This window comes from Siniperca chuatsi, linkage group LG12, assembly GCF_020085105.1.
Source record: "Siniperca chuatsi isolate FFG_IHB_CAS linkage group LG12, ASM2008510v1, whole genome shotgun sequence".
NCBI classification, from domain to species: domain Eukaryota; kingdom Metazoa; phylum Chordata; class Actinopteri; order Centrarchiformes; family Sinipercidae; genus Siniperca; species Siniperca chuatsi.
In genome coordinates, this window is record NC_058053.1 from 15,186,538 (window position 1) to 15,198,709 (window position 12,172).

At 39.3% G+C, this 12,172-nt stretch overlaps 1 long non-coding RNA gene across 4 annotated transcripts in view; it reads right to left on the reverse strand.

Annotated features, from left to right (window-relative positions):
- Window positions 1–435: 435 nt before the first annotated feature.
- The window catches only part of LOC122886036, a 57,276-nt gene continuing 45,539 nt past the window's right edge, over window positions 436–12,172 (reverse strand). For 2 of the 4 annotated variants that reach the window (XR_006380234.1, XR_006380237.1), the window contains 3 exons: window positions 3,916–4,073; window positions 2,835–3,509; window positions 436–2,674 (listed from right to left, as the gene is read on the reverse strand). This is a non-coding gene — a long non-coding RNA (uncharacterized LOC122886036). Of the gene's footprint in view, window positions 2,675–2,834; window positions 3,510–3,915; window positions 4,078–12,172 lie in introns of all 4 variants that reach the window. The other 2 variants (XR_006380238.1, XR_006380239.1) reach the window with 2 other exon arrangements.

The following is a 12,172-nucleotide window of genomic DNA, read 5'->3' on the forward strand; positions in this document are numbered from 1 at the left end:
GCTCATCTTAATCTGAAAAAAAGATACACAAATTAAATAATACAGCATTTGCACAAGTCACAAAAACATATTTAATTCCCACATGTATTTCTGGAGACTCATCATCCATAGCACAAGGACACTACACCTCTACAGCATTGAGAGGACTGCTTTTTGTGTTAACATAGTGAGAGAGATATTGATTAAAGTATGATAAGAAGAAGCTCCAGTCCCAGGGCAGAGCCTTTACAGCTATGATTAAATATGCTGCACCGAGGTAGGACCTATATCTCAGACAGAAGCATCTATATACAGCAAATTATCTTTACCACTAATATACAATCAGCATATACAGTATAAGAGCTCTAAAATCCTAATTATAGCTCTTTTGATATCAAAGTAGATATAGTCCATCACTGCACCCTACTTTTGAGAATAATAAAGTTTTGGATGACACCAACTGTCATGGCTTTTTATTACGTGGCCAACACATGTAAAAGGTACAAGATGACTCTTGAAATAATGCAAAACAAAACCTTGAAAGGTATCTTACAAATACAGTAGATAATATATAGTAGGTAAGCATGTATGTACAATAGTGACTATAACATGACAATGTGACAATTATAAGATTTAAGTTTCTGGGCTTCTTTCCAGAATGTTATTATTCTGGGTGGATGTGCAATAGCAGTGACTTAAAATGAAGCAGTACTATATTACAGGTTGGGAACCTCTTTATAATGAGACGGTATGGACAAGCAACTTCAGCGCTCAAAGATGTTTTCGGCCAGGCTGATAATTGCAGGAATGGACAGTACTGTACTGAAGGGACCAATAACTTCACTAATAGAAAGATACCACAATTAAATTAGGTCATAGAAATGAATTGCAGGAATTTAAAAATCTAATCCAAATACATTTTACTATATAAATATTAGTAAGTAAAAATTTGCAGTTGGCCCATCACTGACCAAAATACAAACATTTGCAAATATAAACAAAACTTGACATTAAACTCATGTTAAGCTGTCACGTATTGTCAGACCTTGCATGAAATATATCTTAAATTAATTTAATTATTATATAAACAAAGTTAGAGGGAAAGAAACACTATTTCAACAGGGGGCGCCACACAATGGACATGGACAGGGCCTTTCATTTAAAAGTTTGTATACTTAATAATCATAATAATAACAATGTGTGTGTTGTTTTGTATTCACAGTTGCATTCATTGTTCTATTCAATAAAATCTTAAAATAAAAAAAGTTTTCGATAGATAAATAAATAATATGATATCAACAGGAACAAGGTTTTAAGTTAATGTTAGCTGTTCAAAATCTATGGTGATCCTACAAAAGTGGGTTTGTTGTTTGTTTTAACTCTTATAATATATGATACAGTCTGGGCATTATTTTTTTCTTGCCCCATTGTGACAAGCAGTAAAATATTATATAGATATTTTTATCCCACAAAATTATTTGATTTCTTCCAATCATCAACACAAATACATCTGAAATAGTTTTGTGTAGTGAAACATCAGTAGAAGTTTGTGAAGCTCACAACAGTAATAACTGACTTTTTGACTTTTATGTATTGTGTACAGAATTCAAGTGTATGAAATTGCACCAATAATTCTTATAATGTGTTTACTTACTTATGTACTTATTTATTTATTTATGTATTTGCACAATACATTTTTGTTAGCATCACCAGAGATGGTATAATTTCCACATTTCCAGTTAGAAATTAAAAATGTTGATCCACACATGCTAGCTGAAACATTGGGTTTAAACACAGTGAGATCAGGCCTGACATATAGGTGGATGACACTCCACCACTTTATGAAGTTTAAGGAAGAGGAGTATTGTGTATACAGCATGCCACACAAGTATGCTGCTTTGTGCCTCTGTCTTCTCAGCTCACTGTTTTTTCTATAATCACAATAAAGTGTTTGCCGTTGGACATGAATGCCATTGTACTTAAAATATTAAATCTTAAAACCTGCTGGTAACTCAATAACTGTTCTCAACTGTCAATAAGTGAGTCAAGAGCAAGGAGCAATTTCCAGATTTTAGCATCAAGATGGGAAGCCATGCTGTTTTTGAGTAACACATTAGTTATAATACCTTTCTTTGTAAACTGGATGATCTAATTTTGCATGCCAACTGCATTCCTCGGTTTTAGCTACGCAGCCGAAATAACTGTGAGAAATGTCCCCTTGGTCTGACTTTTATTCCTCACCTTATTCCCAATGTCATTCATTTGCCACTGAAGGTAACAAGCCTTTTCCACTCGGTGCTCTGTAACGGCAGACCTTTAATAGCCATTTCCCGGTGTGGCAAGGGGAGAGAGGGGGAACATGTTTATTTGTGTGTCTGCACATGCCTCTCCAGCGATTCTCTCTGCTCCACTCACCCAGCTGCTGGCTGGAGGAGTGATTCATGGGCCTGACAGATGCCTGGTGCAGCTGGATCTGTCCTTGATCATCCCAAAAGCCTGGACAGCACTGTCATTCACCATTGCCCAAATTATCTCTGTATTGACTGCAGAACCCTCTGTGACAGCGCCGTAATGGCTAATTACCCAGGATGCTTTGGGTACTTTTAAACCCCAGAGTGTTCTCTTGCTGTCTTGCCATGTGGCTGCTGCTGCTACTGCGTGTCGCTGTGAGGGCCACCGTTTTCTCAAGCCCCACCTGAGCAAAACGTCAAGAGAAAAAAAAGGCATAATATGCTCTTTTCCAGAAATTATACAGCGATGCCAAAGTAACAAAACACTTTTCCTGTGGTCTCAATGGTGTTTGGTGAGCTGTCACTTGTGACATCTCATAGGAGTGAAATGTGCACATAAATTACCATTCACGGTTTGTCTGGTTCTCTATCCTTCTCTGCATGTCAGGGGAATCACCTTCGTGAAACACACACACAGTTAATTATCAAAATCCGTCTAATGATGTTAGAAAAATTGGCTAATTGAAATCTTTCTCAGTATGTAAATATGAAACCGTATTTTATCATGAAAACACCAGAAAAAAAACGACACAAATAGCTGTTGAAAGTTTTACATTTCAGTCAAAAAGTCCACCATAAGCATACTCATCTACAATTCTAAAGCTGCAATGTTACTTTAGACTTTGAGATGTATTTCAGGAGGAAGGTGACAGAGGGAAGTGAAAGGAAAAGAACGGAAAGACAGAAAGAGGAAAGGAGAAGGTGAGGGAATAGAGGGTACAAAATCCCATCCTGACTGTTAGAGAAGATGATGAGGTCCCCTGAGAATGGTCAGAGCACAGAGGGAGCAGCTTTTCTTCACAAAGACTCCAGTAATTTGCCACATCCTGTCCGCACACCCGGCATGGAAGCCACTCTGTCCTTAATTACCAGGATAACAAACCCATCCCCTCCCGGCTCCTCATGGTGCTGTTCTCCTCATGTTACTTTCCCCCTCAGCCAACGTCACCACCACCCAGGCTTCCTGCACTCCCCCTTCCCATCAGTGTCGGGGTAGAAATGGATGGCCTCTGCTGCTGTCTGCAGACAGTGGAAGGATGGACACCAAATAAAGTGATAAAAGCTGAGAGAATGGCCCTGCCTCGGTTAGCAGCTCTGATCGTGATGGACAGGGGCGCTATAATGACACGGAGGCCTCACCTGAGTAAACTAGCAGTTCTGACAGCCCTGTTAGCCATATACACAAGGGAAACCCTTAGACAAGCCCACTATCACTGTTGGTCTGCAGCTAACAACACAATTATTAGTAAAATATGTTGATTACTCCTCCATAACAATTAATTATTACATATTTTATCATAGTTAAAATTCTCATAGGTTAGAATAGAATCCATTTGCTGTCAAACATATAAATTACTTCCAGTTTTCAGAAATAAAGTTTAGTAAACATTAAAATGTAATAAATAATAAATAAGACATTGCAAACCTTGCAGCTTGTAATGACATCACTGTCATGAGACAACCAGAGTATTGGGGCCGTGGCCTTTTCGTCTGGTCGTCGTCTGTCATCTCCAAGATGGCGGCGTGTCTGCCTCGGCTTTATTTGCATTGGCTTTTGCATACGTCTGCGTTGCTGCATGCATCCTGACTCCACAGATTCAAAACAAAGGGGAAGAGCCAGGAGTGACACCACAGCCCTGCCTTACAGTACATACAGATACATTCAGCTCAGAGGGAATGACAAGGCTGTATTAGTGCAGTGTTTGCATGCTTTTCTCAGTGAGCAGGCAGTGGGAGGGTCTGCTATTCCTGGGGGTGAAGGGGTTAGAGGGGTGTGTGTGTCTGTGTTACCAGTCACCTGCTGCTAAATCCTATTAGCAAGGCCCGGGGGTTAAACCAACCATCACCATTAAAGGCCTGTCAGGGGAAAGCCCACAAATAATAGGGCTGATCGCTACAACTCACAAATAATAAGGTGCTTTGATAGAGGATAATCAATTAGTGATAATAGGAAGAGGCTTGACAGTCTGGAGATGCCTCTCAAAGGAAAAAAAATGTGACATAAAGACAACAACAAAATGGTTGAGAGAAATGAGAATTTTTAAAACCTTATTTTGTAGAGGAGCACAATTAAATAAAAGAAAATATTTATATTTTACTTTAATTTGTCATTTTCAAAATGACAGACTGATATTAGAGCTACAGTAAATACCGAATGTGTTTTTAAACTGTAGTTTTTTGTCAGAGTGTGCACACAATGTATAGTTATTGATGGGGTGAAAATAAAGACTGGGTTTTAAATGTAACTTGAGGTCACATGTTAGCTCAACTGAAACCTAAATGGCAATACTTTTATTTCTAATGTTAACTTTGCTCAGTTATACTGCAGGAGTTTTTCACATTAAATTACTCATCACAGTATGCTGAGTTACTGTGATGTCTTGACTTTTCAGCTAAGCCAAGGACAAAACAGGGCTTAGTTGTTAGGCCTTATTGCCTCTAGGAAAAAACTACAAGTGAAAGTCATAAAGCAGATATTGTTATTCAAGGATTAGAGTGTCAGCCAAAACATTTCCATATGTTTTCTAAAGCGAGGAAAACGAGGTGAGAAGAAATTGGCAAAGCAAGTGTTAAATGAGATGAGAAGTGACAGTTTACATCTCCAGCCACAATTAACACGTTGATGGCGTTTTTCGCCGGGCCCCTCACAGTGATAATGCCTGTTGTCAAATCTGTTTAGCACGCCAAATCTCCTGGAGCCTTCAGCTAGGCAGCAAGCTTTTGACAGATTGAAGGTTCAGAGATAGGCTATCATGACAGATGGAAGCTGGCATCGATGTTCAGCTCTCGCCAATCACAGGGGACCTGCCCCCCTTATTCTGTGGGGCGCAGCTCCGCAACCTTCCCCCCTCTGATGGGAGCAGGGGATGGCATTGTTAAGCAGTGCATCTGTGAGACTCAGTCTCTTCTGATGGAAGCATAAGGCAAAGAGCTCTCAAGCAAAAGACGGCCACTGCTGTAAGCGCATTTCAGATATGATGGGAGGCTAGCTCAAGGGAATTGTGGAAGAGAAAAAGTTTGAAACATTTTGAGGAGCAGAGGAAGGGCCCAGGAGAGAAAAGAACGATTGCAGCAAGCCTCAGCTATTCAGTAATGCCATCATTAAATCTGATTATTACCTAAATGCTAGCAAATGCTCTGTAGTCACAGCACAGTGGAGTTTGACAGAAACATTTACTTAATCAGTCTTTATCTGATTAGTACAATGACATTTTTCTTCTGACCAACAGAATCTCACCTGTTAAATACTCAATACTGAGAGAGAAAATCAATTTAGATAGCTGTGGCTTGTGTATAAAGTCCTCCTTAGAACTCATACTACAGTATGATTACCCTTAATGAGATCCACCTGAAACAGTGGCACAGGAGAAACTCATTAAACTGAGCTTGTTCTAATCAGACAGGCTTATATGGATTTTGCAGACATCAGAAATTGTTCTGAAAAAGAAAAATACACCAGGGCTTCTGAAACAGAAGAAGGGATCCGATAATTAAGTGTCTGCCACGCGCTGATGATATCACGAGTGTTAATGATCACTATAATGACAGTTCACGCTGCACCCAGTTGATTTACAATACACCTACTGTGAGGCACCACTGCGACAAACACTGCAGCAAACACACCCAAGTGAAAACAGTTTAGTATAGACTAAAAAGCCATAAGTTGGCTAGGGAAAGGAATTAAATGCCTCCTTGCACAATAAAATTTCTGCAGGTAGATAACTTTGAGATGCAGCACTGTTGGTTTACTTGCTGGCAGGCAGCCCTCTAAGTTGTTTGGTCTCTCCCTCCCTGTTTAGGCGAACACATTGTTGATTCAGACCCATCATGTTGAGGCTTGAGGTCACCCTGTCTCAGGCTTGGCTAGTTAGCAGCAGCCCACCTGATGGCCCAGAGGAAATCACAGCAGCCGCACTCACAGGAGAGGGCCTGACAGCCAGGCCCCGCACCAGAGAGAGGGGTCCAGCCAGGGGGGTGGAGAGAGGAGGGTCAGTATGGGGAGGGGGGGAGACGGTTCTAGAAAGGAGGGAGGGTGGGGGGTCCTTCAAACATAAGGAGGGATGAGAGACGGCTAAAGAGGACGCAATGGTGAATTGTATTGTGATCGTGGCTGCATTAAGTAACAAAGAAAGAGAAAGAGGCCTCAATGATGAAAGAAGGTGTAAGAAAAGAAACAGGGTTGATAAAGTGAGTGACTTAGTGGGTGGTATGCTAGAGAAGAAAAAGAGAGATGAGAAATAAGGAAGACAGTTCCTGGGTTAAGTCGTACAAAAAGAGGGAGAAGAGGAAAGTCCAGTCAGTGTAAGAGTGATGAGGACCCTCATTCACAAAGATGGATGCTTAGTATTTGGGGGAGGGAGAAGGATTTCTATACAGTGGATGGATCTATACAGGGGGCTGGTCTAGTGGTCTAGTTGTCTAGTTTTTCCAACACCTAACAGCAGTTTCTGTTCAAGCAGAAGCAAAACTGCCCTGTGTAAATGAAGTGAGGCATCAGTGTAAGTTATCCTGGGGCAGCGATGCTGCTCTTGCAGAGAAAACGTTGGCTGTAAAATGCTGTGATGAACAGCAGACATTTCCAGTTCACAAGATTCCCAGTCTCTCCTGAGAGTCTGCTTCATCCCTATTATAGCCAATAATAGCCCATTGTAGTCATATGCTCTTTCTCTTCACTGTGACTGAATGAGGACACATTATTTACTGAGAGGAGACAACGCTAATATGCCGCGGCAGAAAACTGCTGACGGGAAGAGGGCAAAAATCATAGGTTTTCCCTCCTAGAGGACGTTACACTTCTTTATATTTATGTTTAATAACATCCCACAATCTGCCAATACACCTCCAGACAACCTCCACAGTCGCTCTGACTGCAGGTTCAACTACAAGGTGGTAAACTAGGGAGATAGAAATCAATGCTTTATTTCCACTTTCTACAGTAAGTGTATGTTGACGCTGATAAGGTCATTTTGGTTTATATGAGATGAAAGAGGCCTCTTCAAAATGGTAAGTAATGTAAATAAGATTGTTTGACACAAAAGCTGCACGTTTATGAGCATATTATATATTCAGAGATTACAACATTATTCAGATACAAAATTATGCTAACAAGATTTCAAATTTCATGTTTCACAATATGTACTGTATGGGAACACAGTTTTTATTTATGATTACAGTTTGTACAGATCACGAGCAATGCACAAATTAAAATGTAAAACATGAACTAATTAAATGAGTCCTTTAATACTCGTTAAAATATAATCTCATGGATAAAGGCCCTCTCTTCTGGAGCATTTCAACAGGGCAATAACTGCAAAATGCAGATCAAAACCTCACTGTAGCCATGTGCCATTGAACACAGTTTCTTTAGGTTTCCATTTTGTGCTCATGTCCAAAGGCATCCGGAGACAAATGCCTCACCACAGAGTCATACACCATTAATGCAGTCAGTGGTGCTGCAGCCTCAGAATCTTATTATCTTAGTTGGTTCAGCCTCATTAGCTGTTCTATGCATATTAATGGCTGGGAAATGGAAAACTATACCCCATTTAAGAACAAAACATGCTCAAAGTACTCGCTGCTTCGAGGTTATAGGACATAACTCATTCTGCAAATTGCTATCATCGGGCTCCTGGCAGAACCCTGCTGTTTTCTTTACCCAAAAGCCCCTGGTTCCCTCGCAGAGACAGAGTTTCATTAACCTGCACTGCATTCAGATGCCATTATGGCTCTAATTATGGCACATGCTCTTGTGAGGAACTGCCTGGGTTCTCAAAGACTTTTATGTCCAGCTGTCCTGTCGCCAAGGCCAGGGTCGTCCCCGCAACTGCCGAAGTTCCAGATAGGGAAGATGTGCTAATCTCAGATGCATTGAAGCTGGCTTTGTAGACTTATGCAGGCTTATCTATCATGGTCGCGACTGCATTAGACATAAGACCTTAAGTTTGCGGGCACTGAAGTAGAAAGGAGAGCAAATTAAATTCTTCTCATCTGCCTCCTCAGCTGTGTCCAGATTGCATCAGTCAAAAAAAAAGTGCAGTCTTGAGGATAATACTAGCACCTAGCAGTGCAGAAGTCTTTATGTTCTGCTTGTTCTCCACAATAAAAATACAATGTTGATATCTACTGTAACTTCATGATTAGAAAAGCAAAATAATGACAGTATGTTTGCTATTCTAGACTCCGCCCATCTACCAATAGACCAATGGAGATCTTAGATTGGGAAACAAATAAAACCTCTGTCCAGTGTCTCATTATCCATGAAAGTATCTCCTCGGCTTTCTCTGTCTAATCAAAGACAAAGGAAACACAGGAACAAGCTGAAAAATTCCAGCATGAGGGAGATTGAAACAGTTTCCCCAGCGTTCAGCATTGCTCACTCACAGCAGATAGTGAAGGTAAGAAGATCCTTTGGCAGGTGCTGCGGGCTGTCAGAGCTGTAGATGAGCTCTGTTGCTGGATAACATCTTGCCAAATGCTCGAAGCTTGTCAGTTAACAGTCTGCCAGAAAAAGGTGGACAGCTACTAACCTCTCGGAGAAAAAACAAAGACCAACAGTAAGTTCAAAGCCATGAAAAGAAAAGTTTAGAGTTCCCCGAGTGCAACTACCAGTATTGCCACACGTATAAACATAAGCCACTTTGATATGCAATGTGCTTTTATGCATTTCATGCATATACTGCAAGGAGAGTGCATTTCAGTTGTTGCCTGTCAGACACTTGAACAAAATAAGAAAGCCAAAATGGTTCCTACATGCTAAGATTCTGTTAGGACATTTTCTGGTCAGTGTTTTTAAAGGTCATAAGATTAATTTAACATATGCCAATTATAATGGCTTCACTCAATCAAGCTACATATGACATCTGCAGTAGGTTTACTTAAAAAATAAATGTGTGTGTGTTTAAACAGTCACAAGCCAGTACTTCTAGGGGTCTGTGAAGACATTTAACATAAAAATGTTAATTTTCTTTGCCTTAACTTGCTCTTTCTGTTTGCTAACTACCTAAATAATTCACAATCATTCTCCAAACACGCAACATGGTGTGAATTACAATTCTGAATTTGAAAAAACAACACTAGGCAAGGGTAGTTTAGTTCAGCTCATCAATATAAGTACCAATTCTGTTGGCCGATGGAGACAGCTAGATCAATAATTTTATTTGTGTGATCAGGAGACAACACACAGTATACAACTCATGTACACATACTGTATGTATATGAGTATATTTGCACAAAAATGATGTGATCTGATAAGTAAAAAAAGTTAGAATTCTTCTCATTACTGTAGTTACTTCTTCTGTCTGACTCACCCTGTTTCAATACATTTTCTGCACTCTAACAGTTAACAACACTGAGTTTGTCAGCTCTCGGTCAACCTGCTTGGCTGTGCAAGAACATTTCTGGTTAGTAAATTTGTATTCAGCCATATTTTTGATATTAAAAGCAGAGTCAACAATCCAAATGCAAACAGAAGTGTAGCCCAACCACCAATATTCAGAACGCAAAGAACCTGCTATCACTGCCAAGAAGACCAATAAACACTTTAATTAAGTTATTTTAAACATTGACAGAAAACTATATTTTAGATACTGGTCAGATGGGAAACACACAAAATACAAATTTTCCATCCAAAGTTTAACTCAAGCTCTTTAATTAAATATATGACTGTATCTCGTTTTTTCATATGGTTAAAAAATACTGATAAAGTAAAAGGTTTTCTAGAACAATAAACAGTACTATAAAGGCTTTGCAGTACATCTCAGGAGATGGTGGACCAAACCAGAGAGTACTAGACTGACATTTGACAGGTGGCAAGAAAGAACGGGATGCCCATGCTGCTCTGTTTTTGTTGGATGCACAATTCAATCCAATTTTATTTATATAGCGCCAATTCATAACAGAAGTTATCTCATTGCACTTTTCCTATAGAGACCGTACTCTTTATAATATCATTTACAGAGACCCAACAATCCCACCAAGAACAAGAACTTGGCGACAGTGGCAAGAAAAAACTTCCTTTAAGAGGCAGAAACCTTGGACAGAACCAGACTTAATGGTGGGCGGCCATCCGCCGCTGCCGTGTTAGGTTTTGAGAGATTGCCTATTAGGCAATTGTTTGCAATTGATTTAGCCAGAAACTTGATAAGCTGATGCAGTGTGATGGCAGATGACTGTGAGTGTGTTTTGGAGTCTTTCCATAAGTGATTGTAGGTTTTCAGTGGTTTAACTTCTCACCTTGCTGTGATCTACAGGTGTACTACAGGATCCCGTGACATCACTGTTGGGTATGTTTACAGATGCAAAAGTGTACATTTTTGACCACGATGGGTTTGAAACAGACTTGGAACTTTCAACCAGGGAGGGCAGTGAAACAATGCAGCCAATCCAGCTGCAGCCTCGTGTTAAGTTCCTCTTTAAACAGGATTTGGTTACAGTTAAATATGAAATGAAATATGAAATGTTGGATGAAAATGAAAACTTTACTTTCAGCAGAAATCTTTCATCAAACTGGTAAATGAACCTGGTTTTAAAAGATTTATTGTTCACAAGGCACAAAAGCATTTAACCCTTGAATAGCTGACATACATTAGCATTCCTGATGTGATAAAGTAAACCTCACAGGGAAGGCTAAAACACACGTAATGTACTCTAGTCTGTTATATTGGCGGATTAGAATTTGATATCATGTCACACATTTGCAGTTGAGGGCACAGGTTTGGTATAAGTTGAATGTGACATACAAAAAAATACCAGGGAATTGGAAATAGTTCATAGGGTAGTGGACAATTACTTCTATGTATGTACCAGCGTAGAAAAACGCTGTTTGTTTAAAAAAAATACACAATCTTGTAGTTAACATCTTTTAAGTTATTTATCCATACAGTTTGGGACTGAAAACATGATAGGAGTATGAGGACTATTTACTGTATGTACACTTATTTCTATTTAATGTAAATCAGTGGAATTAAAAACTATATACAGAAAATCATACATTTTCTCTTGAAAGAAATAATAAGTAATTAAAAATGTGAATCAAAAACCAACATAGTTTTTCATAATGAATGAATATTACTGCCCATGTCATCCTTTCTAGCACACTTGGTAAATACATCAAAAGTGTGATCTACTGTAAGGGAATACAAGGTGGGGAAATCTTTGTAGAGTCATCAGCTAGCTGTTTAAATTAGAAAACTGGAAGTCACGTTAAAAATTTGACTGTTTACAGCCATATTAGTATGGACAGTGTAATTTTGCTCTGCAGTACACATCTAGTGGAAGGTAAAACCAAGCACTCACTGAAAAAAAGTTCTACGTTGCACCTGCAGTATATAAGTTCTCCTGGGACAAGGAGCTAAACAGCACTTCTTATTTAGAGTGTACAAGTAGGTATAGTTTTCTTTCTTTTTTTCAGCATCTTTAACATCCAACTGAAGTAGTCCCATGAGATCTTAAAGGTGACCTCATCTGTAAAGTTGAAGTATGATCACTAATTCCTCTCGGGTAAGTTCAACTCTCTCCCCTACTTTTTTTCAACCCTATCCATTATCATAACCAGTAAATCACTTAAGTAATTTATTGAGCTAAAATACATTTGCTGAAAAATAGCTGTAAAATGTGTGGAGTTGCTTGATTTTCTCAATGTTGTATCATGAATTGATTAATCTTTGTTTTTGTTTTTTAAATGA